Source organism: Thamnophis sirtalis, unplaced genomic scaffold, assembly GCF_051295495.1.
Source record: "Thamnophis sirtalis isolate CommonGarterSnake01/CBP01778 unplaced genomic scaffold, rThaSir2_p1.2 scaffold_14, whole genome shotgun sequence".
NCBI classification, from domain to species: Eukaryota; Metazoa; Chordata; class Lepidosauria; order Squamata; family Natricidae; genus Thamnophis; species Thamnophis sirtalis.
The window spans coordinates 37,266,363-37,292,975 of NW_028261394.1; the positions used below are offsets into that span (position 1 = coordinate 37,266,363).

The 26,613-nt window shown below is 44.9% G+C and overlaps 1 protein-coding gene across 3 annotated transcripts in view; it reads right to left on the minus strand.

The window, feature by feature from the left end:
- The window catches only part of RIPOR1 (RHO family interacting cell polarization regulator 1), a 136,691-nt gene that overhangs the window by 81,094 nt on the left and 28,984 nt on the right, over nucleotides 1–26,613 (minus strand). The window contains exon 1 of one of the 3 annotated variants that reach the window (XM_087728811.1): nucleotides 6,537–6,557. The exons of the other annotated variants lie outside the window; for them this stretch is intronic. The gene's annotated coding sequence lies outside the window, so the exon portion shown is untranslated. Of the gene's footprint in view, nucleotides 1–6,536; nucleotides 6,558–26,613 lie in introns of those variants that run through there. 3 annotated transcript variants of the gene reach the window in all.

Sequence of the window (26,613 nt, forward strand, 5' to 3'; positions counted from 1 at the left end):
AGCAAAAGGCTTCCACTTTTTTTTTAAAAAAAATCCAAAATCAATATAGAAAGTTGTTCCGTGCAACGGTAATAATAGTATTACTATTAATAATAGAGTAATAAAAGTAAGAGTAATAAAAGCAAACAAAAATCAGAGATGAGGCAACATTGGAATGGTACTCTGATCTGCAAACTTTTCAGATAGTGAGAATGTTTTGCAGACTATGCAGTGAGAAAGAAAGACTCGTTGCAACAGTCTACCTGTTATGCTACCTTTCTGCATGCAGGGACAATTTGATTGATTTAAATCAGGGAGAACTGCAGAAGCCACCATATACTATGTCAGTGATGGCTAACCTTTTTGCCAAAACTGCCAGTATCGATAATGCAAAGCGTGCCCCCACTTCCTGATGCACACACAACTCCCCCACGCTCCCTCCCCCCACTGCTCGCCTCCAAGCTGAGCTTGGTATTTCCTTTGGGGGAGGCCATTTTTGCCCTCCCCAGGCTCCAGGAAAGTCTCCGGAGCCTGGTGAGGACAAAAAACAGGCCGGAAGTTTGGAAACGATCCGTTTCCAGCTTCCAGAGGGCCTCTGGGAGTGAGCTCCCGTTACTTGTCCCAGCTTCTGCCAACCTAGCAGTTCAAAAGCAGGTAATCCTGTAACTGTGTGCTCTCGCTCGCTGACTTGCATTAATGGACCAAACGGTCACTTCTGCCTTCCTATCCAAGATACAAAATTGGAAGCTTCAGTAGAGAATAGGTAAAGGCTCCCCTAGCACATAAGTGCTAGTCGTTCCTGACTCTAGGGGGCGGTGCTCATCTCTGTTTCAAAGCCAAATAGCCAGCGCTATCCGAAGATGTCTCCGTGGTCATATGGCTGGCATGACTAAATGCCGAAGGGGCCTGGAATGCTGTTACCTTCCCACCAAAGGTGGTCCCTATTTTTCTACTTGCATTTTTACATGCTTTTGAACTGCTAGGTTGGCAGAAGCTGGGACAAGTAACTGGAGCTCACTCTGTTATGCGGCGCTAGGGATTCGAACCGCCAAACTGCCAACCTTTCTGATTGACAAGCTTAGCGTCTTAGCCACTGAGCCACCACATCCCTAAAGGGACAATAAAGGTATTCTAAGTCTAATCAATATATTTAGTAAAGGAATAGCCCTATTTCACTGAAGGAGTTGTATTCCTAGGGCACACTTTCCTGTTTCTCGTCCCCCCCTCCCTTGCCCCTCTGATGTTCTTCACCCAAAGTCCCTTGCCCCTCTGATGTTCTTCACCCAAATCAACATTTGTCCTTTTCTACTAACATCATCAGTGGCACAAGAGATCCGCTGGGCTAACCTTTTTATCCTTCTCCAAAAAAGTTCCTCTATTTTGTAACCAACCTAAAAGGCAGAGAGCCATCCCTCCTCGCTCAGGAGCAAAACTGGTTAATGTTGAGCAGGAAACAGATATTTGTTCAGACAAACCAACTTTTGACTTCCTCCACAGCTGTCTTCTTGGCAGGCACAGACCGGAGGGGGGGGGGGAAGGGAAAAGAAAAACCCCTTAGCTCGGCGAACAAAGCGTAGCCTATTATCTTAATTCCCACCACAAATCAGAAACCGCAAAAGAGGAGAAAAAGTGGAACTAGGCCCATGGGTCAGGCTGCAATTAGCAAGGCTCTCCCTCCCTTTTAATCAGATGGAGAAGTTCCATCCTCAATGGCCTCACTGTATCTTTACATCGCCCGCTGTTGTGGCCCGGCGGGAGCCGTTGGAGCTGCCACCAGACTCCGACAGCAAGGGGTTCCTATGAGTCGGCCCTGGAGGATGTGGAGGACCCTGGACAGGGTTCCGACTCTGAGCAGGGCGCAGAGACTGGTTGGCCACCAGGTGGCGCCTGAGTCTTGGATCAGTGGGGAGGAGACAAGAGAGAGTGATCCAGAAACCACCTGTGAGTTGTTCCGGGATGCACGCCGTCGAAGGGCTACTCGGCGGCAAGAACAACGACGTAATTACAGGAGGTAATTACGCTCAGCTGATGGTCATTAAGCTCCTCTCCCAGACTATAAAAGAGACTGCTTGTGCCACGCCCTTCTTGCAGAAGTCAACGCTTTGACTAAAGAGAAACAAACTTGGCAGGCTGGATTGCTGCCAGAGTTTGTTTGCATTGCTGCCAAGGTTTGTCGGACTTGCTGTCAAAGTCCTTATCTGTTTGTTTATTTGGCTTTCAGCCACCGAGAGTCTGGTCTTGTTATTAAAGGACATTCCATTTTACTCTTGTCTCAGCTTTTGTTACTGGATGGAGGAGGGGGTCAGAACACCCGCTAAAGTGAGATGCAGCATTATTTACTTGGTTCTAAATTGTCAAGCATCTCAGTGGTTTTTCATGGGGCTGTTCAGACATTGGGACCTCCATTCCTCACCGGCCTCGTTGTTGGCAGATTTTTGGAAGCTGAAGTCCACCCTGTTGGGGGAAGCCCAGTCTGGGGAGAAGTTGGGCAAAAGTTATGCAATCAACGAAGTAGCTAAGGAAGCTTGAGGAGTTAATCCTCGACTTACAACAAGTTCATTTAAGGACCGTTCAAAGTTACAGCAGCATGGAAAATAGTGACTTATGACTGTTTTTTACACTTACGACCATTGCAGATTCCCCGTGATCATGTGATCAAAATTCAGAGGCTTGGCAACTGGCTTTATGACGGCTGCAGTGTCCCAGGGTCAGGTGATCTGGCTTCCTCATTGACTTTGCCAGAAGGTCTCAAAAGGTTTTCTCTCTCTGTCTCTGTCTGTCTCTGTCTCTCTTTCTCTGTCTTGTTTCTCTCTCTCTCTCTCTGTCTGTTTGTCTCTGTCTCTCTGTCTTGTTTCTCTCTCTCTCTCTCTCTCTCTCTCTCTCTCTCTCTCTCTCTCTGTCTCTCTCTCTCTGTATGTTTGTCTCTGTCTCTCTCTCTCTCTGTCTTCTCTCTCTCTGTTTGTCTCTGTCTCTCTGTCTTGTTTCTCTCTCTCTCTCTCTCTCTGTCTGTTTGTCTCTGTCTCTCTGTCTTGTTTCTCTCTCTCTCTCTCTCTCTCTCTCTCTCTGTCTGTTTGTCTCTGTCTCTCTGTCTTGTTTCTCTCTCTCTCTCTCTCTCTGTCTCTCTCTCTCTGTATGTTTGTCTCTGTCTCTCTCTGTCTCTGTCTTCTCTCTCTCTGTTTGTCTCTGTCTGTCTCTCTGTCTGTCTTGTTTGTCTCTCTATCTGTCTGTCTGTCTGTCTCTCTCTGTCTTGTTTCTCTCTGTCTTTCTCCCTGCCTCTGTTTCTCTCTGTCTCTCTGTCTCTCTGTCTTGTTTCTCTCTGTCTCTCTCCCTGCCTCTGTTTCTCACTCTCTCCCTCCCTCTCTCTCTCTGTCTGTCTCTGTCTTTCTCTCTCTCCCTAACACACACATACCTATCCAAAGACATGTGGCGAAAAATTATTTTTGAAGGCTATATCGGGAAGTGCGTAGTAAGGATGATAAATGCAGCAGCTGAAAGCCTTGTATCTCCCCAGGAGTGAAAGACCAAGAACTTTCTGCTGCATCAGTGAGAAATACGCCAGACACAGAGACTCTGTTTTCCACTTAAAAGTTGCCAGCTCATGCCTTTAAGCATAAATTTGAACTGAGGATCCCGGTAAGTTGATCCCCCCCAAGTTCCTCTCAAAACCAGGAACTGCTTGGCTATGCTTCTGCTTCCTATATGACAGGGATGGCGAGCCTTTTCGGCACCGAGTGCCCCAAAGAGAGAACGCATGTGCGCGCGTGCTTGTCGGACCCACAACCCGGAAGAGGAGCTACCCAGGGGGGCATGCGCGCACGCAAAAATGAGCTTCCGGTTTCCAGCACATGCATATGCACTGGCCAGCTAGTCTTCCAGTTTCTGGCACAAAGGTCAGCTGATCATCTCGCTGCGCATGCATGCCAGAATTCCAGAAGAGGAACAAGCAATGCCGCATGTACCAGGCAACATGGCTCTGCCTGCTACCTCGGGCACACATGCTACAGGTTCTCCATCATGGCTATATGACATAGTTACCCCAGGAAGACCCTGACTTTCGAGTCCAAATTAGCACGCCCCCAGTAACACATGGTAGCTCAACATAGATTTATAGCAGAGTGAAATGGCTGATGTCCACCCTTATCAAGGGGACTGATACAGCACATGCTTCTTTAAACCGCAGCAAGGCTCTAAATGCTGACCTATCCAAAGTTATATTCCCCCCCCCCCACTTCACCTTAATGAAATAGCAGATCAAACACGTCCTCCATTAATTCTCCCAGCGTTGTGCTGATTTTTCTCGCCACCTGAGATTTTCTGCCTTTGGAAGTATGTTCTCTCGTATCACCGTTAATGCTTTATATTTCCTTCCTCCAATTCAGGACAAAGGCAATAACGGTTTCTATGAGAACCGAGGATGCGTCTGATTAGACAAAAGATAAATCGCTGGAACTGTCTTCTGGACTCCCCCCCCCCCAATGAAACAGAAAAAAAAATGTTCTTATGATTTAAGACAGGATAGATTACGGAAAGAAGATAGCCGTGATGCAACTTTAAAGAAAGAGGGACATTTGTGATTGTCCTTAAAACTGCTATAAGGAAGGATCAGAAGATATTCCTTTGCATCATTTTCTTTCCCTTCTATTTCCCTTTTCTATCTATCTATCTATCATCTATCTATCTATCTATCTATCTATCTATCTATCTATCTATCTATCTATCTATCTATCTATCTATCAATCATCTATCTATCTATCATCTATCTATCTATCATCTATCTATCTATCATCTATCTATCTATCTCTATCATCTATCTATCTATCTCTATCATCTATCTATCTATCTATCTATCTATCTATCTATCTATCTATCTATCATCTATCTATCTATCTATCATCTATCTATCTATCTCTATCATCTATCTATCTATCTATCTATCTATCTATCATCTATCTATCTATCTATCTATCTATCTATCTATCTATCATCTATCTATCTATCTCTATCATCTATCTATCTATCTATCTATCTATCATCTTTCTTTCTTTCTTTCTTTCTTTCTTTCTTTCTTTCTTTCTTTCTTTCTTTCTTCTTTCTTTCTTTCTTGTGCTTTTAGCCCCTGGTTTCTCTTTTTCCCCTTCTTCTGTCTTATTCTGTATTAGTTTGTATTCGCTTTCAGCTTCGTTTTTAAAGCTTTTTGATAAAATTAGGCATAAGGTGTAAAAATTGAAAGAACTAAAGGATGCAATGGACTGTCCCATTCAATCTACACCCTGAAGTCTAATGGGAATAAATCTTGGGTTCGAATTACTGCGTGACTCGATTCAACGGACAATATGCTCTCATTTCAAACCACTCGCCGCCAAGACGGAAGAGTTAGATCCACGGACACGGAAAACCCTGCTTTGCTTTCTTTATTCATTCATTCTATTGATTTATATCTCGCCTTTATTATTTTTATAAACAATGAAAGGCAATGAACGTCTCTCGCACTCTTTCCTCCTGTTTTTCCCCGCGACAACAACCTTGTGAGGTGAGACGGGCTGAGATTGTGTGACTGGCCCAAGGTCACCCAGTCAGCTTTGATGCCTAAGGTGGGACTAGAACTCACGGTCTCCCAGTTTGTAGCCTGGTGCCTTCACCACTGGACCAAATTGGCTGTCTATGATATGGGAAAGACTGGTCTGCCCTCAGGGCTTCATCTCCGCATCAAACCCAAATCTCACGTAGGAACACTTTGTGGCTAATGATCGGACCTTCTCTATCTACTGTCGACGAGGGGGGGAAAAATATATATATCAAATTCACCCGATCAGCCTCAGCTGGCTGACTAGAGCAAGAGAAACACCGAAATGCGGTTTTAGAAGAACCTGGAATAAGCAAGTCACCAAAGTATAAAAATCAAAGGCAAAGAGGAAATAACAAAACTGAAATGAGTTTTCTCCTGATCCCCTGAAGGAAGGGGTGGAGTGGGGAGAAAACCCTTCGAGAGGACGCTTCTGCAACTGAACACTTGGGGGGGGGGGTTGAGATTTCCATTCTCAGCAGTGCAGATATTTCTCCCCCATTCCTGCCGGGGGAGATGGAGAGAAAACCTGTTATAATTCAATGGATACTGTGTCAATAAATGCTAACCTAGATCAAGTACTTAGCTACTCAATCCCCCCCTTGGTGGACACCTGTGCCCTCACCTGGATTCCAGAGAAACCAGGAAGATATATCTGCATAGAGTACACCCTGAATGCACCCCCAGGCAGAGCATAACAAAGCTTTCCACCTATCCAGTTTGACAGTGTCCTCCAGGTGGTGGACCTGACTGCCTGGGACTTGCCTACTTCCAATGCCAACCTTTTTGCACACAAGCACACATTCACACCACTCCTGAAGCACCTCTGCTCCAACTTCAAACGAGACCCCTACCTACGACCGATAGAACTGACGACCTTCGGAAGAAAGGAGAGGATGAAAACCAGGGACCTCCATCATTCCAGAACTCCTGCCCCACGAAAGAATGCAATCCCTCCAAAGGTTCTGGTGATGTTGGGGGAAAGAAGACTTACATATCCACGTCCGGGGAAGAGCAAGCAGGAAGGGGAAGAGAGAGAGAGAGAGAGAGAGGAGTCAGGATCCAGCTGTGGTATTTCCTTTGTTCCACACTATGGACAGAGGGAAAACACTGAAGTCTTCCAGGCGTTTTTGCTCCGGAGAGTCCATCAACCCCACCTCCTTGCCTTCGCCATGGAAACCGGCCAAAGCCACGTGATTTAAGGCAGGAAATTAAGGAGAAGCGCCTCCTTCCCACATCTCCCGCTTCCCATCCATCCCTCCCTCCGTCCAAATAGAAAAGGGAAGAGGACGGAGGCATCTTGTCGCACCACATGGAACGTAACAAAGGAAGGCTGCTTAAGGAAGATCGCCCGAGGTTTTCCAAGTATCTGCATCCACGTTGGGCAAGCTTAATGGAAGAACAAGGATGGACACACCCACACCCCCTCACCCCCTCCCCATCCCATTGAATTTCAGGCATCGTAGTAACCTTTTGCTGGGTGATCAACTTTAACCAGCTTGGAAGACAAGAAGTGGGGGGGGGGAGGAATTGGCATTTTTATCATGTTATAAGAATTTATAAAACTAGAGAAATGGCAAAAACTTGGGGACAGAAACTACAAGTTGGCAATGCTTCGGCTTACAAAGAAAATGTCTTTAAAATGTTTTTACAAAGTGAGATTTGAGATTTGAGATTTATTAATATTTGTAGGCCGCCCTTTTCCCTGAGGGGACTCAGGGCGGCTCACATAAAACCAGGGAGGGGGAAATACAGACATTGACATAGAAACATATAATAAAATAATAAGCAACATACATTCATCATTCGGGAGGGGCGGCTATCCTTGTCCCCAGGCCTGACCGGGCTAGCCAGTTCTTAAGGGCTGTGCGGAAGGCCCGGACGGTGGAGAGGGTACGAATCTCCATGGGAGCTCGTTCCAAAGGGTCGGGGCTACTACTGAGAAGGCCCTCCTCCTTGTAGTTGCCAGCCGGCATTGGCTGGCCGATGGAATACGGAGGAGGCCTAATCTTTGTGATCTTATTGGTCGCAGGGAGGTAATTGGCAGAAGGCGGTCTCTCAAGTATCCAGATCCACTACCATGGAGGGCTTTATGGGTGACTAATAGCACCTTGAAGCGCATCCGGAGCTCGACAGGTAGCCAGCGCAGCTCGCGGAGGATAGGTGTTATGTGGGTGAACCGAGGTGCACCCACAATCACTCGCGCGGCCGCATTCTGTACTAGCTGAAGTCGCCGGATGCTCTTCAAGGGCAGCCCCATGTAGAGCACATTGCAGTATTCTGCCACCTGCAAGACTGGCGAAAGTGTTTAGTAACCTGTCTGCTAAGAGTCGGAAATGCAATCAGAGGCCGGGGTACCTACTACCACATGTGATGGATGTGTAGAAAAGCGAGATATCATTGGGAGAAAATAGAAAACTGGCTGGAAATGATAATCAAGCAGAATATTGCGTTGAAACCAGAAAAAAATGTCTCCTGTATATACTACGAGAGGACCATGATAAAGGGACCACGTATTTAGTTTTACACACACTGAGAGCAGCAAGGATCATATATTGGAAAAATATAAATACCTTATCAGAGGAAGCTGTAATTCGAAAAATTGACTGTGCCAATTAGAATATAGATTAATCATTAAAAGGAAAGATCAACATGATACAGAATATTTATGATGTGGAATAAATTCTACGAATGGACAGAAGCAAGAGGCAGGAATTAGAGAAAAGTTTGATCATAAATATTAATACTGAAAATAGGAAGGTAAATAATTACAATACTCTAATGTAAGAAGAAACTTAGCTAAAAGCTTTTTGGTTATAGTATTTACTATTGTTACTATATCATTATTTCTGTTATTAGCTTGTATGACAATGTTTAACCACTCTTCTTTTTTTGGTCTTTTTCATTTGTAAATGGTATACCCTAACAATGCACTGTTTTTCAAAAAAGTGTTTATAAATAAAATTTATTTAAAAAAAAAAAGAATTTGTGTAGCATCAGCATAGATGGGGAGGATTAGTTGGGATAGAGTTCGGTGTCCAGGAAATAATTTACCTTCCTTCTCTAATTGGCTCAAATCTCCAGGGTGATATTTGGGATGGTGTCATCCCATATTCACCTGACTTGTTTAGTAGAAGCACCAAGCATTTCCACTCTTCAATCATCTCTTGCAGTGTACTCCTGGTTTGATCGTAGTGAGTATGAATATACAGGTACTTTACTCTTGGAAGCTGAATTTGAGCTGTTGTTTTTTTTTAAAAAATCCCTTTGACCCCAGAAGGTTGTTCATCCTGAGCTAAACCCCTAAAATTCTCATCCGATAATTTTTAAACACAACGGGCAAAGCGTTTGTCGTGTGTTCTTGCAAAGCAGGAGAGATGGAAATTTTTATTCATCCATTTCCCCCCCCCCCTGCTTTTAAGCTATGATTCCCAGCTGGAATTTTAGGCGTAAAATTCCAGCTGGGCACTGGATCACTGGTGCTATATAGAGGTTATCCTCGGCTTGCGACCACATTTGAGCCCAAGATTTTATGCGACTAAGTGAGTCATTTGTTAAGTGAGTTTTGCCCCATTTTATGACTTTTCTTGCCACTGTTGTTAAATGAATCGTTGCAATCGTTAAGCGTGTAACACGGTTGTTAAGTGAATCTGGCTTCTCCATTGATTCTGCTTGTAATAAGGTCACAAAAGCGGATCACTGTGACCCTGGGGGACACCGCAAACGTCATAAATATGAACCAGTTGCCAAGCATCTTGAGTTTTGATTGTGTGACCATAGGGACGCTGCAACGATCGTGTGAAAAATGGTCATAAGTCGCTTTTCTCAGTGCCTTTATAACTTTGAACGGTTACTAAACAAAGTGTTGTAAGTGGAGGACTACCTGTGTTCTCTTTAAAATGCAGTGGGAAGAAAAGGTACCAATTACCAGGTTTCAGGTTTCCTTTTATTTATATGCCGCCATATTCCCAGCAGGACTCAGGGCGTCTCACAAACCCAAGAGGGGAAGGGAAACACAAGAACTACAAATACAAGCATTTAAAATAACCAACAGACACACAATCGAGAGGGGAAGGGAACTCATCGACCCCAGGCCTGCCGACACAGCCAGGTTTTAATGGCTTTTCGGAAGGCGTGGAGAGAGGTGAGGGTCCGAATCTCTGCGGGAGTTCATTCCAAAGGGCCGGCGCTGCCACAGAAAAGGCCCTCCCCCGGGTAGTGGCCAGATGACATTGGCTGGTAGACGGAACCCGGAGGAGGCCAACCCTGTGTGATCTAATGGGTCTTTGGGAGGTAATTGGCAGCAGGCGGTCTCTCAAGTACCCAGGTCCAATACCATGAAGGGCTTTATAAGTGACGACTAGCACCTTGAAGCGTATCCGGAGACCAATCGGTAACCAGTGCAGCTCGCGGAGGATAGGTGTAACGTGGGTGTACCGAGGTGCACCCACAATTGCTCACGCGGCTGCATTCTGGATGAGCTGAAGTCTCCGAATGCTCTTCAAGGGCTGCCCCATTCAAGGGCACTCAACCGAGAGCAACTGAGAGCAAGAGGAATGACCAGAACAATCAACACTTGCCAGTTACAAGCACAAAACTGAACCGAAGCCAAGGATTTGGCAGGCAGCCTCCAAGTGACTTGTGCATGGCTGGTTGATGACAAGTGTGCTTTAAAGTCCAGGCCCTGGGCAAAGCTTGGCCAACAAACACTAGCTTGCTAACTTGTGGATAAAAATAAGCATGTATCCACATCTCTCTCAACAACACACATGCAAACTTAGCAACCCAAAGGAGAAAGTAAACAGTCATAAAAAGAATCTCATGTGGGCAGGAGGAAAACTCTTTCTTTCTCCTTCCTTCCTTCCTTCCTTCCTTCCTTCCTTCCTTCCTTCCTTCCTTCCTTCCTTCCTTCTTCTCTCTCTCCTATTCCATCTATCTCTGTATCAATCCATTATATCTATTCTCTCTCATCATCATCATCTTCTTCTTTTAACGATCCCATAAATTCCTTGCGGGGTGGAGTCTGGGCAATTGAATGGCGCTAGCGGAGTGTTTTAATGGCCGAATGCCATTCCTGTCGCCAATGCGGAATCTATCTATCTGTCTGGTCTCTCTCTCTCTCTATCATCTCTTTTGTCATCTAACTCTATTATTTCTATTATCCATCTATTATCATTGTCATAATTTCCCTTTCCCCCTCCCTCCCACTTGGAACTAGGGAATGTTCAAGAGAGTGCTTCAACAACGTGCCGCCCAAATTTCCAGACACAACTGCTGAACATATTTCTGAAGGCGTAGTCCACCCACTGTTCCTGAGTTAGATGTGCCTAGCAGCTGGAGGCCGTGGGCATCGGTAAAAGCATCGTTAAGCAAGCTTCCTTGCGTGCAACTCGCAGCATCCTTAAAAATCTAGGAACAGGGATATTCTGTTCCAGGACCACATTTACCCGGAAGAAGGATGCTAACTTTTGGTAAGCATCTTCCTCCACTACAAAGAACAAAAGGCAGTCCTAGGCTGCATAAACAGAAGGGTACAATCAAGATCACATGAAGTGTTAATAATACCACTTTATAATGCCTTGGTAAGGCCACACTTGGAATACTGCATCCAGTTTTGGTCGTCACGATGTAAAAAAGATGTTGAGACTCTAGAAAGAGTGCAGAGAAGAGCAACAAAGATGATTAGGGGACTGGAGGCCAAAACAAATGAAGATAGGTTGCAGGAACTGGGTATGTCTAGTTTAATGAAAAGAAGGAGTAGGGGAGACATGATAACAGGGTTCTAATATCTCAGGGGCTACCACAAAGAAGAGGGAGTCAAACTATTCTCCAAAGCACCATGAAGGTCTTCTAGTCCAACCCCTTGCTTAGACAGGAAACCCTACATCACTTCAGACAAATGGATATCCAACATCTTTAAAACCTCCAGTGTTGGAGAATTCACAACTTCTGGAGGCAAGTTGTTCCAATGATTAATTGTTCTGTCAGGAAATTTCTCTTTAGTTCTAAGTTGCTTCTCTCCTTGATTAGTTTCCACCAATTGTTTCTTATTCTATCTTCAGGTGCTTTGGATGTTCAACTCAAGTAGGGGGGGTTAGACTAAAAGATCTCCAAGGTCCCTTCCAACTGTATTATTCTGGATTCAATTTTTATGGGAATAATTCCCCCCCCCCACCTGCCATTTTTGTGGGCTGTTAGATCTCTTCCTACATTTGTCTGATTCTGTACAGATCCTCTTCCAGCCAGCATAAGCAAACAATTTATCAGGAGAAAGGTATGAGGAGCTGGAAGCTGTGCCAACTCGGCTTACGGTTTTGCAATCCGATTGTAGACAAAGCAATAGTTAACCTGACCTCGAATATCGGAGACGGCTGCAGAGAGAACTGTCTTGTGCACATGAAGAGACTCAACCACGCAAAAACCGCTCTTCTTCCAAAAAGGCATAGCTTTGCAAAGAAGCTCTAAATATCACTTGCATTAAGTTGACCACGCCCACCCAGTCACACGACCACCTAGCCACGCCCACCCAGCCAGTCATTAGGCAGATCACGCCAGTGGTCCATGAGATTTAAAATTATGAATTTAATGGTCCCAGAGCAGTGGTGGGATTCAAATAATTTAACAACCGGTTCTCTGCCCTAATAACCAGCTGGGTAGGCAGGGCTCAGTGGTCATGTGACCATGTGGGCATGGCCAACTCAACATCGCTCAGGTCAATGGGCGCTTCGCCTTAACTGTGACAATGTCATAAGGGTTAATCGGAGAGGCAGTTTCTGTAAGCAGGGCAATAAAGATTAGGCTAGAAACAACATCAGGATGTTTCCTTCCTGCCTTCCTTGCAGGATTAGCCCTGTAAAGTGGAAACAACAAAATAAGATTTCTTCCAAAAACCGGTTCTCCGAACTGCTTAGAAAGTTAACAACCAGTTCTCCCGAATAGGTGCAAACTGGCTGAATCCCATCATTGTCCCAGAGGTCCGAAAGGTTGGGGACCCCTGCATTAGACGATTGTCTTCTGTAGACCCCAGAAAGAAGTTCTCGAGCCAAGAAGACTCTGCACCGGGAATCCAGTTCCTTCTGGGTGACTGTTTCCTGTGGAGGGAGGGGGAGAGGAGGGAAGCCCCTTTCCCAGTTCCATCCCTGCCTTGCACATTTGGGACCCCCAACTGACCAGTCAGTGACCAGGGGAAGTAGATTTCTCTTCTGCCTCATTTTTCAATATCTTAGCAGTTGCCGTTACGCTCCTGATCCAGTGTGGCAGGTACCTGTTAGGTAACTTACCTCAGCTGGCCTAGAAATCTTGTTATTGAAGAAGCAGTTAACTTTTGCTAGATAAATATTAACTCTGGGAAGGCTTTGTATTCTCGATTGGCAGGGTACAGGCTGTTCCGTGACTAAACTCTCTCCTCTTAGGCCTTTCCAATTAAGCCAGCCTGCGGAAGAAAACTCCGTAGCAATCGCGTGCTTTAAACGTCCAGAGCTTAGGATAGGGAGACGATGCCTGTCAACACAGCTGCATTTCCCATCTTGAAGCTTTAGATGAGAAGGGAAACTTCTTCAAGGAATTGTCCGGCTGCCTTTTTGAAAAAAGCACCTTGGCGACAACCCTGACCTGGATGACTGAGAATCTCACATAGACAAGGAATGTTTAACGCCGAGTTTTCCCACGCTATTAACCAGTGATGAAATGAGCCAACCGAGACTCAGGGGCAGAAACCCCAAACTATCCCAAAGAAACCTCAAATCCAGGGCAGTTCACAGAGTGGGTTCCCTCCATAGGGAAGCTGTGGTGCACAGTGGTTAGAGTGCAGCACTGCACATCAGATCTGCTGATTCCCAGCTACCAACAATTTGGCAAATCGAATCTCACCAGGCTCAAGGTTGACTCAGCCTTCCGTCTTTCCGAGGTGGGCAAAATGAGGACCCTGATTGTTGGGGGCAAGAGGCTGACTCTGTAAACCACTTAGAGAGGGCTGTAAAAGCACTGTGAAACGGTATATAAGTCTAAGTGCTATTGCTATTGCCCTTCCTTCCTTCCCCTCTTCCCTTCCCTTCCCTCCCCTATCCATCCATCCATCCATCCATCCATCCATCCATCCATCCATCCATCCATCCATCCATCCATCCATCCATCCATCCATGATGTGCAGTGGTTAGAAGGCAATGTTGTAGGCTGGCTCTGTCCACTGCTAGGAGTTTGATTGTGACTGGCTCAAGATTGACTCAGCCTTCCACCCTTCCGAGGTGGGTCACATGAGGACCCAGATTGTTGGGGGCACGAGGCTGACTCTGTAAACCGCTTAGAGAGGGCTGTAAAAGCACTGTGAAGTGGTATATAAGTCTAAGTGCTATTACTATTGCTATAGCCCTGTAATGGCGAACCTATGGCAGGTGGAGGTGGCACGCGGAGCCATATTTGCTGGCATGGCATCCTTCAGCTGTGGTGCGCCAGTTGATTTTCGGCCTTCCGGAGGACTGGAGGAGGTCATTTTCGCCCTCCCAGGGCTTCAAGAAAGCCCTCCGGAGCCTGGGGAGGGCGAAAACTCCCCCCATGCACACGCAGGGGGGAGGGTGTCGTGCACACATGCACCAGGGGGAAGGGGCACGGTGCATGTGCAGGTGGGTGGGGCATGCATGCAAGCGCAATAGTGCGCATGCACACAGTTTGGGCACACCTTTAGAAAAAGGTTAGCCATCGCTGCTATAGCCTGATATGTGCGAGTTTTAGGCTGAAATTTGAATGGACATTTTCTCCCACATTTACCGTGTTACAAAGAAAGAAGCAGATGGCATCACCTGGGCAACTGGGGAGGAAATGCAACTTCAACAGGTTTCTTTTGCTAACTTGACTCAACACCTAGTAACCAAAACACACGGTACAAAACAACACGGATAACTGCACAAAATAGATCCATAACACAGCCCCTTGCAGTGGATGTTACAGAGCAATGGACATTATATATATATATATATATATATATATATATATATATATATATGTATGTATGTATGTATGTATGTATGTATGTATGTATGTATGTATGTATGTATGTATGTCTGTCTGTCTGTCTGTCTGTCTGTCTGTCTGTCTGTGTGTGTATGTATGTATGTATGCATGCATGCATGCATGCATGCATGTTATATTTGTGCTGATAAATAAATAAAGGGAGACTAGTATAGATCTATTTCAAGCTATTTAGCTCTCATCAGCTAGCCATACCCTTACTGGGAATCGAGCCTGTGCTGTATTGCCTCTTAGGCAGATGTGTTAACTACTGAGCTACAGAGCTCGACTCCTTGATGAGAGCTAAATAGCTTGAAATAGATCTATACTAGTCTCCCTTTATTTATTTATCAGCACAAATATAACAAATGTAACAAAAAGGCAACAGTAAAAAATATTGGCTTTCTGTCTGGATGGTCTCTTGTGACGAGCCGAAGGACAGAGAATGGAAGTAGTGACCTTCCTCCCATATTTGGGCATACCAGGGTAGTGCTTTGCAGCTCTCTCTAAGCCGTTTACAGAGTCAGCCTATTGGCCGCAACAATCTGGTTCCTCATTTTAAGCACCTTGGAAGGATGGAAGGCTGAGTCAATCTTGAACCAGTCAGCATCAAACTCCTTGCAGTGGGCAGAGTTAGCCTGCAATACTGCATTCTAACCACTGCGCCACGACGGTTCATACCTATTTTGAGTCATACTGCCGGGTCCGTGATAATTTGCCAGGAATACAATAAACAGGTAAGCAAGTTAAGCTCTTGCTTAGCTGTCTATTTCTGAAACGTGGAACATGTTGTCTGTTTCTTCCACCTATGTGAAGCTCAGTTTTAAAAGCTCCTCCATCTGTTGAGAGCTCCTCTAGGGCTTGAGTAAATGCTTGTCGCTCCAGAGCACAGGGTGGGTTGTATACCGTAGTTACAATTCCACCTGAACAAAGGATGCAAAGGATGGGATGCTACAACCTGGAGGTAATGAACTCTCCATTACAGGTTGTTCCTGAAAAGTTGGGACAGAAATAACTTTATTTTACCACGGTTGTTAAGCGAATCACGTGGTCATTAAGCTTGTTGAAGTCCAGTTGCCCAGTTGCCCATCCCTGGGTTAGAGATTGAGGGACTGCAAAATAACAATGCTTTCTTTCCCCATTCCCCCCCTCCCCCGCAATTGTTCAGCCCGCTAGAAAAAGCAGGCAACCAATATTGACATGGGAGTTTGAGTTGGCAAGGTAACCAGGGTTGAGATTCAGCTGGTTCGGATCGGTTTGGGCAAACCAGATGTTAATTTTAATCTGTTTTGCTGAAACAGTAGTTGCAAGAACTGGCTGGCCCTCCCCGCCCCTCCCAGGAGTCTCCACGCAGCCCATTTTGGATGCCAGGTAAGTGCAGGGCCAGCACGGAGGCAAAAAATGGGCCTACTGGAAGTACCAGAAGTGGGACAGTTTCCGGCCTCCAGGGGCTCTCCAGATCCCGGGGGAGGCTGTTTTCACCCTCCCGGAAGCTCAAAGAAAACCTCCGGAGCTTGGGGAGAGCGAAAATGCCCCAACCCCTTTTTGAGCCAAGGTGGCGCAGTGGTTAAATGCAGCACTGCAGGCTACTGCTAGATCAGCAGGTCAGCGGTTCAAATCTCACCGGCTCAGGGTTGACTCAGCCTTCCATCCTTCCGAGGTGGGTAAAATGAGGACCCAGATTGTTGGGGGCAATATGCTGACTCTCTGTAAACCGCTTAGAGAGGCCTGAAAGGCCTATGAAGCGGTATATAAGTCTACTGCTATATATTGAAGAACCCACTGTGGTGCAGGAAGCTGACTAGGCCACGCCCCCATGGCAGTGGTGGGTTTCAAAAATTTTTGGAACCTACCCTGTGGGTGTGGCCTCCTTTGTGGGAGTGACTTGCCAGCCATGTGACCTGGTGGGAGTGGCTTGCCGGCCATGTGTTCTCTCTCTCTCTCTCTCTCTCTCTCTCTCTCTGTCTCTCTCTCTCTCTCTCTCTCTCTCTGCCTTTCTTTTGTCTCTCTGTCCCTCTTTTCTTTTTTTCTTTCATCTCTCTCACTCTTTTTCTTTCTTATTTCTTTATTTCTTCCTTTCTTTCTCTTTCTCTCTCTGTGTCAGTCTGTGTGTGTGTGTGTGTGTGTGCGCGTGTGTGGCAGTGGTGGGTTTCAAATTTTTTTGGAACCTATTCTGTGGGTGTGGCCTCCTTTGTGGGAGTGGCTTGCCGGCCATGTGTTTTCTTTCTTCTTTCTTTCTTTCTTTCTTTCTTTCTTTCTTTCTTTCTTTCTTTCTTTCTTTCTTTTCTTTCTCTCTCTCTCTTGCCTTTCTTTTGTCTCTCTCTGTCCCTTTTTTCTTTTTTTCTTTCATCTCTCTCTCACTCTTTTTCTTTTTTCTTTTTTTTATTTATTTCTTCCTTTCTGTTTCTTTCTCTCTCTGTGTGTGTCAGTGTGTGTGTGTGTGTGTGTGTGCGTGGCAGTGGTGGGTTTCAAAAAATTTTGGAACCTCTTCTGTAGGTGTGGCCTGCTTTCCGGGTCCACTGGTGGAACCTCTTCTAACCAGTTCGGTAGATTTGACGAACCGGTTCTACCGAATAGGTGCGAACTGGTAGGAACCCACCTCTGCCCCATGGCCACACACCCCAGCAACTGGGCAGAGAACTGGTTGCTAAAAATTTTCAATCCCACCCCTGAAGATAAGGTAAGAGGTCTGGGACCGGAAAGGACCATTTGGTTAACAGAAGAACAAGCAAGCAACCAGCTAGATTGAGAAATGGACTGCCAGACAGTTCATTACAACAAAGCGGAAACTCCCATCTCTTATCAGAACTAAATGTTTTGTTATTGTAGAAATTCTCCTTCATCATTTTAACTACACTTGCTTGTTAATGACAACCAAGCATCTTATCTCTTCCAGCCAAGAGTCCCCCGTTATGAGATCACAGCCACGGAGTTCCTGGAGAAATAATCATTAATTAAAAATGCTTGAAGCTGGATTTCTCAACCTTGGCAACTTTAAGCTGTAAGGGCTGCAACAACGCTGACTTTGGGAATTCTAGGAGTTGAAGTCCATGCAGCAAAAAGTTGCTAAGGTTGAGAAATATTGGCCTAGATTAGAACCACCGCTGACTTTTAGGTTGAGAAAGAAGAAAGAAATCAGATGCCTAGGAACACAAAATCTCGAAGGAAGTTTTTATAATAGGTTCTACCATTAAAGGCAAAGCCACCAAAAAGTCTGTAGAGATTCTCAGTCATCCAGGTCATGGTTGTCCCTAAAGTGCTTTTACAGGTGTCGGTACCTGGCCTTGCACTCCTACAGGTCTTCCCTCTGCTTGGAAAGCCTATGCTCGTAGTCCTCAGTGAGGTGCTTCTGCTAAACCTCGGTCAGATCCGATTTGAACTGAGCCAGCTGTTTTGCCAACTCTTTCTCATGGGGGCTGCTTAACTCCAACAACTGCTTCCTGTTGGGGCTTTAAGGAGCCTGGGTGAGCAAGTGAGGAGTGGCGAGTAGAGGCTGGCAAGGCACCCCCCCCCCGTGAATGACATTGAGTTGGCCACACCCACCCAGTCACATGACCACCTTGTCATGCCCAACTAGTCAATCATTAGGCAAATCATATTACCACGCCTTGGTAAGGCCACACTTGTATTCAGTTTTGGTCGCCACGATGTAAAAAAGATGTGGAGACTCTAGAAAGTGTGCAGCCAAGACAGGGGTGGGTTTCTCGCCCCGTTCCAACCGGTTCGGTTGGAACGGGGCCAGCGGCGTCCTCGTGCACTGCGCTAGCGCCTGTGCGATGCTCCAGCTGCTCCTGGAGGATCGCGCAGGCGCTGTATGCGTTCTGTGCACGCGTGGAAGCGCAGAACTCGTCAAAACCGGGTAAGAAACGCGGTCGGTCGGGTGGATCCTTCGGCGTTCCCGGAAGTTACTTACTCCCGGGTTCGCCGACCAACCGGTTTGCGGGGACCGCCGCGAACCGCCTGAAACCCACCCCTGAGCCAAGAACAACAGAGATGATTAGAGGACTGGAGGCTAAAACATAGGAAGAATGGTTGCAGACGTAATAATTGGATATGAATAATGAATGTTACCTGAGAAGGGAAGGTTAGAAACATTTTTGGACTATATATAAAAATTATTAATAACAACCATAATAAAAAAGAACAAAATTAGACACAGTTAAGTTTTAACTAATAGGGGGAAAATGTTATGATATAGGATATAGTTAAATGAAGAAAGGATAATGATAATAAATTATATACATGGAGGATTAGAAAATTTTGGTATTAAATATTATGGATGTTTAGCTAAAACAGGATATAAGGATTTAATGTTAATGGAGGATTTTATAAATAAGTAAATGAAATGCCAGCATGTGGTTATGTATTAAATCTTGGTATATTTTAGGATGAAGGACGTTTAAAGAACTATTGTCAAATAAAAGTGGAGGTATGATGATGGTAATATAATAGATATTTCAATGAATATGAATTATATTTGATGACGGTGGAAGAGGTGCACAAAAGCCTTTTGTAACCAGCTGATACACTTTCGACAGTATGTAAAGAAGGAGGATTTGTATGTTTGTTTTGAAAATAAATAAAAAATCTTTACAAAAAAAAAAAAGAACGGTTGCAGGAACTGGGTATGTCAGCATACAATTTCTATCATGCACAGAAAGATTAGAGACAGAAAATAGCAGAAATGCCATGTTCCCCTCGTACCATATTTACAAAGATTTCCAATGGCAGGACTAGAAGGAAAAAATGTTAGGGTTAAACAAAATGAAAGTGCTTGTACTGGACATAACATCAGACGCAAGAGAATTTGCAAACAACCAAAACAGGAGTAAAGAAAGAGGAAATGCATGTGAAGGACCTCTTCCCGTTTCTGGTAGGAAGATGTCCAAACTGCAGGCTCTGTCGTGCCTTATTTGACAGAACATGGCACAGAAGGAAGAACCAGGGCTGTTTATTTCATGTTTTAGACATTTCTTTGGCAGAACTTCCTAAAGAGTAGAGAAGAATTGAGGTTAAGGAAGATTTACAGCTCCAGAACTCAAGATATTTGAGAGACCGCCTTCTGCCAATTACCTCCCTCCGTCCCATCAGATCGCATAGAGTAGGCCTCCTCCGAATTCCATCCGCCAGTCAGTGCCGACTGGCGACTACGCGGAGGAGAGCCTTCTCAGTTGCAGCTCCGACGCTATGGAACAATCTCCCCGTGGAGATCCGCACCCTCACCACCGTCCAGGCCTTCCGCACAGCCCTCAAGATCTGGCTATCCCGTCAGGCCTGGGGATAAGACTTTATTCTCGCCCCTCCCGAATGATGAATGAATGTCGTGTTTTACCGCTAATTATTTTTACTCACATTTTCTTTTTGTGTTTTGTCCTGCACTCCCCTCCCCTATTATTGTAAGCCGCCCTGAGTCCCCTCAGGGAAAAGGGCGGCCTATAAATGTTTAATAAAATAAAACAAAAAAACAAAACAAGATATGAAGGGCTGCCACAAAGAAGAAGGGGGTCATTTTTTTTTCTCCAAAGCAGCAGAGGGCAGGACAAGAAACAATGGATGGAAGCAAATCAAAGAGAGAGAAAAAACCTGGAATTAAGAAGAAACTTCCTAAGAGGGAGGACAATTAACCAATGGAGCAGCTTACCTCCAGCAAATGTGCGTGCTCCATGATTTTTGGAGCACCCACGGGTGTTTTTAAGAAGAGTCCAGACATCTAAAATGGTGTAGGTTCTCCTGCTTGAGCAAGGGGCTAGACTAGAAGACCTCCAATGTCCCTTCCAGCTCTATTCTAGGCCCAGGGTACCTGCAAGACCACCTACTGCCACCGGTAGCCTCCCATCGTCCAGTGCGATCCCACAGAGTTGAATGTTGAATGTTTATTTTATTTATATGCTGCCCATTTCCCCTGAAGGGGACTCAGGGCGGCTCACAACTCAAACCAGGGAAGGGGGGATACAGACAAAATTAAAAACGACACAAAACAATGCATGATTTAAAACACACAGCAGTCATACCATTCGAGACGGGGGCAACGGTTCTTTAGCCCCAGGCCTGTCGGAACAGCCAGGTTTTAAGGGCTTTGCGGAAGGCCTGGAGGGTGGTGAGGGTTCGAATCTCCACGGGGAGTTCGTTCCAGAGGGTCGGAGCAGCCACAGAGAAGGCTCTCCTCCAGGTAGTCGCCAGTCGGCATTGGCCGGTGGATGGAATTCGGAGGAGGCCTAATCTGTGGGATCTAATCGGTCTAGTGGAGGTAATTGGCAGCAGGCGGTCTCTCAAGTACCCAGGTCCAATACCATGAAGGGCTTTATAAGTGACGAGTTGGCCTCCTCAGGGTGCCATCGGCCAGACAGTGTCGTCTAGCGACCCCCAGGGGTAAAGCCTTCTCTGTGGGAGCGCCTTCCCTCTGGAATGAGCTGCCCCCAGAGCTTCGCATAATCCCCGACTTCCGATCCTTCCGACGCGCCCTAAAAAGTTGGCTTTTCCAGCAAGCCAGCCTGGCCTGAACAAACAAACAAAAAAAAAAGTTATTCATCACTGTTAATTTTAATTCGAATTTTTTAATAAAAAATGTCATTGTCAATGTTAATTGGGTTTGGGATATTCTATTTAATTTTTTTTTTACTTTTGTATTATGTGTTTCTTTTAATGTTGTATGCCGCCCTGAGTCCTTGGGAGAAGGGTGGCATATAAATCTAATAAACCTAAAACTAAACCTATTCTAAATTCAATATTTGATCAAGCAGGAAAGTGACCGAGAAAGAGTCTCCTCTTCCTCCTCCCTCCCTGAATCGACAACCCAAGCAAAAAGTCTGCATCTGGCCTTGGGGAGCAGCGGAAGCCAGCCCCACTGGACACCCGAAGGAATGTGAGAAAAATCCAGCTCCAGCTGCCACTTCTAAAAACAGAAGGCAACTGTTGCCTGGTGCTGTTGGCCGTTTCATCATGTTGCAAATGAAACAAAAAGAAAGAAGAGAAGCCCAGCTATTTTAGTTGCCTCGGGGGTCTCCCTGCTGCCTCTCCAGCCCACGGCTATTTCATCGAGCTACTCAGAGGTGGGCTTCTACCAGTTAGAGCACCAGTTCGGTAGAATCGGTGCGTCAAATCTACCGAACCCGTTAGAAAAGGTTCCACCAGAAAGCAGGCCACACCTACAGAAGAGGTTCCAAAAATTTTTGAAACCCACCACTGACACACACACACACACAGACTCATACAGAGAGAGAAAGAGAAAGAAAGGAAGAAAGAAAGAAATAAAAAAGAAAGAAAAAGTGAGAGAGAGATGAAAGAAAAAAAGGAAAAAGGGACAGAGAGACAAAAGGAAGGAAAGAGAGAGAGAGAGAAAGAGAAAGAGAAAGAAAGGAAGAAAGAAAAGAAGGAAAAAAAAGAAAAGTGAGAGAGATGAAAGGAAAAAAGGAAAAAGGGACAGAGAGACAAAAGGAAGGAAAGAGAGAGAGAGAGAAAGAAAGAAAGAAAGAAAGAAAGAAAGAAAGAAAACACATGGCCGGCAAGCCTCTCCCACCAGGTCACATGGCTGGCAAGCCACTCCCACGCGCCATGTGCGGGGGGCATGCATGCATTGCATTATGGGTGTGGGCATGCACACGCGCTGTTACACCTGCGCATGCATGCTTTTAGCCCGTGACGACAAAAAGATTAGCCATCCCTGGTATCGGGTCTCCTGCTTGAGCAGGAGGTTGGACTAGAAGACCTCAAAAGTCCCTTCTAACTCTGTTATTCTCCTTCCTCATCTCATTTCTATATCAAATCTTCTTTTTTTAACTCACGTCTGAGAACAAGGATTCCTCACCCCAATTTTTCATTAGCTGCATTGAGAAGATTGGGTGGATGAGCAAAGCAATATCAAGAAGGAGCAACTTGAAAGCGTGACCCGACAAAAGCGCGAACGTCAAAAGCGCGCCGACAAAACCGCGGCGCTAAAACCACAATGTCAAAAGCGCGCCGACAGAAGCGCAATTTAAGTTAAGGTAAGGTTTAGGGTTAGGTTTAGGGTTAGCTTTAGGGTTAGGTTACAGCGCGCTTCTGTCGGTGCGCTTCAGCGCTCATTCGTCGGCGCGGTTTTGTCGGCACGGTTTTGTCACCGCGGTTTAGTCAGGTGCGTTTTTGTCATTCGCGCATTTGTGGTGGAACCACTCGAAAGAGTACTTGGGGGGGAAATAACCACCCTGATTTTCTCTGTACTTTCATCAGGATAATCCTGCCAATGCGTAGAGTATCTCCTCTGTTGAGTTGATGTTAAGACATAGTGAAAACTGGGCAGCCTGGAGTCTGAGTGTTGTCTTTCCTTGGCCTCCACAATTTCCCAAAAGAGAAGAGAGCCAACCGTTTGTACACATATTTCAGGGGGCTGCAAGGTTTAGGGGCCAAATGGATTCCAGAAGACTTGCCAATATTTAGTGCACCAATTTTAACTTCTTAAAATGCTCACTTCCCTATTCAGAATGATCCCTGGCTCTCCCCGTAAAGTGGGACCCCCACAAAGCCTTGATAATCTTCAAAAGAAGAGGAATTCTGCACCAGAGCTCTCCAGATCTTTTGTGTGTCGCATTTCTTTAGTTCAAAAAAGCTACCTGGGAGACTGCTGAAATCCTAATTGAGCTGAAACCAAACTAAGCTCCTTTAATCTCAGCACGGCTGATGATACTTGATGACCTTTGAGAGTTTCGCTTGTTTTTATCTTCATTCTCCCCCCCCCCCCCGCCCCAACGTGAAGCCTACAAACTTGAAATTTGGCACCTATGTTCCTCTTGGCTCCTAGGTGCTCGCTAAGAAAGGATTTTTCAAAATGACCATCAGATCATTAGCATTTCTTATACAGTAATTAACACGCTCTGATGCCAAGGAGTTGTACTCCCCCTCCCCACCTGAAAAGAACTCTGTTCCAACTGCCAGTTGCCTCACATTCCGTTACCTCAGTTCAAACTGGGAAAACATTCCACTCCTTCACTCGGGAGCGGTCTGGAGTACTGTACTCCTTACAGTACTAAACATCGGTACCTCACCAAAATGTCTACACCTTCCACCTCTGGAACTGCTTCCGGACTCAAAGTAGCGGGAGCGATATTCCCTTATGTGTTTCAATCACCGACCACCACTGAGCTAACAGATTGTGAACCAAATTTCTCCTGCATAACCTGATCACATAGTTTTGTCACAAAGCATGGGTATCCAGCTAGTAGGTCCATAAAGACACCAGGAATCAAGTCTGACTTGAAGGAATCTAAAATTTACTTTAGCTTATATTTTCAAATCCACCAGAGAGCCCCTTAACATCTAGAACCTTAAAAGAAGATATTATTGTCTTCCAAGAATTAAAGGGAGCGAGAGATGTTTCTGCCTTTCTTTTTTTGCAATATTATATCCTTAGGGAAGCCTTCAAATGTTACGTTGACTTTTCAACAGGCCTAATCAAGATTGTTCCATTATGACGGCCATCCTGATTACCTTGGCATTTTTCATCTTCAACAGATGTCTGGAAAGAGCTCAGCTGGTCTTACGAGAAATTCTTCATAGGTTTCTTATTATGGTGCCAAGTATGGCTAATAAATGAATTTCCTGAAGCAATATCTGGAATTGCCACGAGTGTCAATCGCCTGGTAATCTGTTGTCATGGGAACTAACTGGTTAGCCGATGATTTCTCCCAAATGGGCTATTTCGGGAGAAATCTGAAGAAAGAAAGATGGCTCGGAGAATTCGAGGCAGATTTTAGAATGATGTAAGTGCTACTCATCTGATTTGCCCATTGTTTAACCTGTGTCTTATTGAGCAAGCAGGTACCAGAGTTCGCACAACTTAAATTATAAACCCTAACAAATCCCACCTACCATGTTGCATGAATCTAGCCATTATTAGTTAGCTCAAACTGTGAATCTTGCTATTGTGATATCTATATATCATGATTTATTGATTAATGTATTGGGTAATCCTAGTCACAAATAAGCAAACCATATCTTGGCATTTTTATTTTATTTTATCTTATTTGCTGTTCAGTCTTGTTCCATTCTCTAAGATTGCTGAGGCAAATCCCTGCAGTTTTCTTGGCAAGGATTTTCAGAAGTGGCTTGCTATGAGCCGTGGCGGTGCAGTGGTTAGAGTGCAGTCCTGCACGCTACTTCTGCTGACTGCTGGCTGCCTGCAATTTGGCAGTTCAAATCTCACCAGGCTCAAGGTAGACTCAGCCTTCCATCCTTCCGAGGTGGGTAAAATGAGGACCCAGATTGTTGGGGGCAAGAGGCTGACTCTGTAAACCGCTTAGAGAGGGCTGTAAAACATGGTGAAGTGGTATATAAGTCTAAGTGCTATTGCTAACTGTCATCCATCATGTATATGTATATGTATGTGTATGTGTATGTGTATGTGTATGTATATGTATATGTATATGTATATCTATCTATTTTCTGTTGATCTACAATATTTATCACTGTCTGTCTCTCTAGCGCTTTATATTCTATCTATCTATCTGTCTATCTGTCTGTCTGTCTATCAATCTATCAATCTATCAATCTATCAATCTATCAATCTATCAATCTATCAATCTATCAATCTATCAATCTATCAGTCTATCAATCTATCTATGTATCTATCTCAAGAGCTCTGGTGCAGTGGTTAGAATGCAGTATTGCAGGCTGATTCTGCCCACTGCCAGCAGTTCAAACCTCACCAGGCTCAAGGTTGACTCAGCCTTCCATCCTTCCAAGGTGGGTAAAATGAGGACCCAGATTGTTGGGGGAAATAAGCTGGCTCTGTTAACCGCTTAGAGAGGGCTGCAAAGCACTATAAAGTGGTATATAATTCTAGGTGCTATTGCTATTTTCTAGGGCTGAGAGAAAAGGGCTGGCTCAAGGTCATCCAGCTAGCTTTGTGCTAATTCAGAACTAGAACTCACCGTCTCCCAGACTATAGCGTGATGCCTGGTTAACCACTGCACCAGACTCAATGGTGCTTTTTCAAGAGGCAACAGGACTTCCTGGTTTTTCTTTGAAGACGCTTCGCTTCTCATCCCAGAAGCTGCTTCAGCTCTGACTGGAGAAGAGCTGAAGAAGCTTCTGGGATGAGAAGAGAAACGTCTTCAAAGAAAAAAAACCAGGAAGTCCAGTTTTCTCTTGAAAAATCACCTTTGGGACAACCATGACCTGGATGATGGAGAATGGTGGACTTGTAAAAAAGGTAAAAGCATTTTGGATAAAAATATGGTGGATTATGCAAAATGTTCTTAAAAAAAGGATAAAGTTTACCCCTCAGTTATTCTTGTTAGGTATAATTACTGATTGTACAGTTACAGAGATTAACTTGATTTTGCATTTAATAACGGCCGCAAGACTGTTGGTGGCACAATACTGGAAGAAGGAAGATTTGCCTACTATTCAAGAATGGATGTTAAAAGTAACAAACCTAGCAGAGATGGCTAAAATATCAGCATATCTCAAGGATCACTCAAATGAGAGATATAAACTGGAGTGGAGAGTGGAGTGGAGATGGATTGACTATACTCAAAATAAATATGGGACTAAGAAATTCCAGATAGTTTCTGACTAAAGAAACAAGGAATGATATAATCTGTTTAGACTTAGCCTAACAAAAGAGGAGTTAAAGCTCAAATGAAAGATGATACTAACTTTTTTAAAGTTTATTTTAGAACATCTTTGTTAAAGATTTATACCCTGTATTGGTTCTGGGAAGTCGGGGGAGGGAAGGTTGGGGGGTGGTGGTTCAGGTGGGGATGGCGGTGTGTGTGTGAGGTAAACATTTGTAAAAGTTTTTTTTTCTAAAATTTTCAAGAAAAAAGAAAAAAAAACAGGAAGTCCAGTTGTCTCTTGAAAAAGCACCTTTGGGACAACCATGACCTGGATGATGGAGAATCTCCACGTACTGCAAAATATCTGAATCTACCTACTGGGAGGTGAATTTGGTCTCAGCAAAAGAGCTTATGAGGTATCTTTGTTCCTAGAAGATTAAAGGCAAAGCTAGCAGACATTTCCTACACTGCCCGGATGCTGAGCCTAAAGGTCCATAACAAATATTTACACTGGGGTAAGCACTGTGGTTTCCCTAA